A 6,000-nucleotide genomic window follows, 5' to 3' on the forward strand; every position below is an offset into this window, starting at 1 on the left:
TGGTCGGAGGGTAAGATGGCGCCACCATTGCGTGCAATAGGTCGGCAGCCTTATGAAATTTCCCCTTGTGGGACTAATAAAGGTATATCAAATCAAATCAAATCAAATAGCAAAGAGAAATTAAAAATGCATGCCATGAAAGAGTTCAGGTCTTAGGAGGTTAAAGAGTGGAGAACAGGGGACGCTAGACAGTGGTAAAACTGCCCCTGTCCTAACTTTTGTGAGATGTGCTGCTACCACCAAAATGTTATATTGTCTGATTTTAGGTATTTGAAATTTCTTCTAGATTCTACTATGAAATAATATGGGTTTATAAAATTTGAATTAATTTTTTAAAAAGTACATTATGCACAATGTCACAACGTTTATGGAATTAGATTTGTCCTTGAACCAAAACCTTGATGCAGCTTAAGCTTTGACAGGTTTTCCTTTCCTTAAGCAGCAAATTACATTTTTTAGTTATTTTCGTGAATCTACAAATATTCCAATATCCACTTACATTTAGCACATACAATGTGAACTAGTTTGATCAAACAAGTGAAGTGAAGTGAAGTGAAGCACTGCCATTCACTACAGCAATTACAGCTCAAGCTGCAGTCTGTAATAAAAGCATATATTCAGAGTTGACCAAGTTGTCTGTGCTTCTTTTTGTGTGCACTTCAATCTGTCCTATATTCGACAACTTCAGTATAAAACCCTGTTTTATCCTGTGTTTGCAAAGTAGTATTAGTACCTTTGACTGATTTCAGAAGGTATGACTCCTGAAAAAGTCTTTCCCATGAGGCAAAAAACTACCAACAATGGCTCTGCCTGCTTTGGGGCAACAAGGTTCTTCTTGGAGATTATAGTCATGATGTTGAGTGAAATAAACAGAGGTTTAACGTAGACGAGTATCTAGATGGATGTAACAGTGCTGTGAATTCCAAAATGGATGTAATTGTAACTGAATTTATTAGCTATTTAAATTAACAATTAATTAATTTTATTTCAAATTACCAATTGACAAAACTGTCTTAAAAACATGAAAATGAAATTATTTATGATTCGCAAAAAAGTTTTTTTCTGAAAAAACAGTAAGTCTGCACTTTTCCCCCTACAAGACTGCCTGTTTTTTTTGGCACATTTCCAGTTGGGTCAGCAAAGTTGGGACCGTTTTGACAGCAACAACATACAAGGTGAGAATGGTTTACAAGACGCTGTCTCGACTACCACATATTCTCCATTCGTTTGGCAGTGTGAGCTCACATTTTCAGTGTTGTCTTCACATTTGCATCGCCTCTTGTCTGCCAATCTAACCAATGTGCTGAGTGTGCCATTCCAACGAGGGCTTTAACATTCCTGTACAGAGTGAAGCTTGTTAACCTCCTGGAAAAATGCCATTAACATTTAAATCATTGATAGAAACATCTTCAAGCAAATAAAATAACCTCAGTTAATCCTAAAGATCTAACATCCCATCATAGCATTTACGTTACCATGGTGGATTTTAGGATTTTTAGGATTTCATCTTATTTTATAACTTTATTGATTCATTTCTAGCTAAAAAAATAAGTCATCAAATATAATATGTTACATTGCTTTAAATATTGGTTATGTAGTTGCGTTAGGTCGGGCCTTACAATTTTATTTACCTTCCCAGAACTGATAACATTGTCAGTTTTGATGCAGCAATGCAATATGTCTTGTTCATTCTCCCCATTACTGATGACCGTAAGATCAATCAGACCATGAAAATATACATCTCGTTCAGCATTATTAACAGAGGAATTTACCTCATTGGATGGCAACAGAGTGTTGTTCAGTATTGAGTGACACATTAAGCTCAAACACTTTGAGCCCATGGCACTCAACTGGTAAACACTTTAAAGTGCATTGTAGCCACATGATGTCTGAAACTGCTAGAGAAGCCCAAAAGCCCCAGAGCAGCTGTCAGATTCAATAGCGTTGTTGTTGTTGGTTTTTTAATCGTGACAGAGAAGATGTACTACTGTTTTGTTTAAAAGACAAACTTCATTAATTTCTTATCGAAATAATAATTATCAAATTATGTGTCCATAATTGTAATATTATACAAGTTAATCAGAGATGTGTGCAGTTATGGACATATCATAGCAATTCTTTGCCCGTTATCCATGTTGTCAGAAAGCTTCAGTCCAATAGAGCTTCTATGGGACCATGAGACGTCCCCCAGATAATGCAACAGGTTAAACAAGAACGGTCCGAGACCTTGTATATCTACCAAATATTAAATCCCAACCCAAAAAGTTATCTAGAACCAGATTAGTTTGAATTTGACAGCATTAGCAGTACAACTTCCAACATTCTCAACCTACTAGAATCAAGAGGTCAATTATTTTAATCCCATCCCAGAACAATAGAAGCAATGCCATTTCTTGCCAGTCAAATTCTGCTCTTACATCAAATTTTACCAATTATAACAAAGAACTGGCAAAAAAAAAAAAGGTTATTCAGGTTAAATTTTGGGGGTTTATTAGTTTATTAGTTTTACGGAGTATTAAGGTTATTTGATTAAATTAAATTAAAAAGTATAATGAATTTTCATTTACATGTGAAAGATCCCCAATTTGAGAGCCAGAGGAAAAACAAACCCAGCCAGGAGGACGTCCAGTGTAAAGTGTCTATGTCAAATTAACATGCAGATCCTGTTTGCCCTGGTAACCCCTTGGGAAATAAGGGGGCAGCTGAAAGTACCTTCTGCTTATCTTAAAAGTAGAAAAGTGAACGCTTATCATTTTGTCCCCTCCACCTGACCTACAGCCTCTCTCTCATCCACCCTCAACACTGCTATGCCCCTGTCTGTAGCCCTCCTCAGGTCTGACCCCGTCTGATTCAGCTGCTCTGCTCTGGATTTCACCCTTTACTTGCTTGGATTCGTTCCCCACACTCTGGAGAGATCTCCTGCTGTTCTGCACAGCCAGCAAGCCTCCCACTTCTTCAGGTGTCTATGATCTACTCTGCCCTGCTATAATTATTCATCTTCTTCTGATGTTCATCTATCGATCTCATTCAGCTAGCCATAGCTCATGAGAGCGGGCAGACGAGTCTTCATGTCAAATATGTATATAAATTGCTAGCAAATGCAAGGCATTGAAAGATGTAGTATGATGAATAAACCGATTTTAGTAAAGGAAAGTTTTATTTTAAGAGTTACATTATTTTAAAATGCCAGGTGAGTCAAAATCACCCCAATCCAGTTTCATGTCAATTTGACAAAAAATGTCCAATTTTGTCCAATCTTGTAAATTCCCAGCCCCAAAACTGGGTTGACTCCAACCTAACCCTAACCCTGTCCTGTAGGGAATTCAAAGCTCTTTATTTTTTTCAACAAATTTGATGTAACAAAAATAAAAAGAGACGGTGTGGAGTATAAAATCAGATTTGTCAGTGTCAATTATTGCAAGAAGGTTGATCAACTAGTTCCAGAACCACGGCAGAGCAAACCACCTGCTCCCACTCACATTTCAGTTTGTAAGTTAATAGCAACATTTAGTTGTTCCATCTAATTCACACTTCAGTCCACTGTTTATCTTTAAATACTGTAGATCACTGGAGTACTAGAGCTTATCTTGCTTTCATGCCTTTCTCTTTTTTCATTGATATTTACAAATAATTGCCTGAGTAGCCTGGTGGCTGATGGAAATTTTAAAAAGTAAAGACAATAGTCTCCTATAGAACAGGAGAAGCAAATGGGATTAAATAATGGCGCTGCAGTGTTTTCCAGTGTGCTGATTCTGTAATATATAGTGTGCTTTTATTGTGCAGATGTGTATGAGAAGTGGTGAGGGAAGAAATTTAAGGCATAATGTTTTGTCTCAGAAAGATTAGTAGCAACCTTTGAAAAGCCAGACTGTTTTTCATTTCACTGCTTCAGCAATCTGAAAGAATTCTAAGAAGGTTGACTTCTAAAGGATGACTTTGGACTGTGTCTGTATCTGCATCTCCATGTGATAGGCTGCTAAACCCGAGGTCGTGTTTAATCTCATATTTTTCACAAAGATAATGGGAAACTAAAGCATACATAGCTCCAGCACAAGCTATTGACGGAGTGTTTGTCATGCAAGGAAAATGAATGTGGTGAGTTTATCTGTATTTTTCTGCTTCCACACACTTCTCCAGTTGAACTGGCACGAGCCATTGCCATTAATACTCTTGGAGTGTTCACCCAAGTTAGAAAGCTGTCTGAAGGTCCCTCTATCAGTTCCAGAACTGCTACTGCAAGTGCTTTATTCCAAGTGCAAATATGTACACAGACCCTGTATTAAAAAAAAAAAAAAGGAAAATCCACAGATTTTAGGGGGTTATGCCTTTTCTTTTTAAAATCACCTATGTATTTATTGGTTTATTTTGCAGGAATTTGCCATAGTAGCACCTCTGTTTATGGAACAAGGGAGAGCATTAAACCTTCTGGATTCTCTTGAAAAAAATAATCAACCGAGCCGTGCAATAAAAACAACAAAGGCAAGCATAATGAGCACAAGGCTTTCACAGCAACATTATCAGGCAATGCCGACAGATGAGGGCCCTCGCACAATTACAAGTCCCACACTTATCTTGTCGAAGCAGATTCTGCAGGGGAAAGAGAAGCTTGTGTGCTTGTGCATGAGTGTGTGTGTGTGGTGTGTGTGTGTGTGTGTGTGTGTGTGTGTGTGTGTGTGTGTGTGTGTGTGTGTGTGTGTGTGTGTGTGTGTGTGTGTGTGTGTGTGTGTGTGAGAGAGAGAGAGAGGAGGTGGAGTGCACAGCCAGCCCTTTTAAAGAAGTGTTCAATAAACTAACAATCGCTGATGGTCCAATATAGTATAGGGTTTCACAAACTAACAGTTCCACTGTTGGGTTGGGTTTTTTTTTTCTCGTAGATTCCTATCATGTCATACGGCCATGTCATTATCTCAGACCAAAGCATGATGTAGACCTTGTTAACCACTGTAAAGTGCTAAAATGTCATGTAACTATGATGGATTGGGTCATACGGCATTTATTATAGCTGCAGCATCTGTATTAAAGGGTAGAGCCTCGGTGAATCACACAAAAAGCTGCTGCTGGCTGATTTGGTAATTGTGGGCCATGGCTGTGGGATATAATATGTCCTATTACATATGATATATGTTTATAGGTTGGTTTTTCCCTACAAAATCACTGCTTGCTAAAGCAACTGTGAGGTATTAAAAGCTCCCTGAATTTTTATTTCTTTCTACAAACCAACATATGTTTATATTTTTCACAAAGTGCATGTTGTGCATCTTTAATTCTCATAAAAATGATACTTTCTTCATCATAAAACATGTGAATTCCCAGTTTTTGGAAGCCTTTAATTACATTATTTAAAAGTTGTGCAGATGGCAGTAATGTACCTAAAGCAAAACACCCTTTTGCACAGTGATATCTGGCAAGAACATCACGAGCAGACCGACCTAGCTAGTGCCATGATAGAGTGCAAGTTGGGCCCAAAAGGCAGACTTGGAGCTGGTTTAATGTTTGCTCAATAGTTGATGCTAGAACGTGATACTGAGACAAGAGAGCTTGGTAAAAATCACGGGAATATTTGAACGAGGAAGAGTTGTAGAGGCCACGGGAGAGTTCCAGAATGAATACAGGTGGAGAGGGGGCAGACAGTGGGGAGAAGCAGGCAGAGGCTGTTGATACTAAAGAGACACTGGCAGGTTGATGACTTCCAGAGATGGACCACCGAGAGAAGGTAAGTTTTCTTCCAAATAGCCAACATTCCACTAGGAAATCCAGGTAACAAACTGAGGAACAAAAAGAGTGCAAATTAATCTACAACAGTGCAGAAGTGGCCTGATTGTTACTGTAGTGATGGAGACAGTGTGGTGAGGGACACCGAATAATATGATTTCCCCCAGGTGTGTGAGGAGAGGAAGCTTCATTTCGTTTTTTCCTGATTCACTTGTGTATGCAAAATGACTGTCAGGTTCATGAAATGTGCGTCATGGCCATGTTTGTTCTTATGACTTTGTGTTGTCA

This window comes from Diplotaxodon limnothrissa, linkage group LG23, assembly GCF_057381915.1.
Source record: "Diplotaxodon limnothrissa isolate DT_005_m linkage group LG23, D_limnothrissa_male_GT1.1, whole genome shotgun sequence".
Lineage (NCBI taxonomy): Eukaryota > Metazoa > Chordata > Actinopteri > Cichliformes > Cichlidae > Diplotaxodon > Diplotaxodon limnothrissa.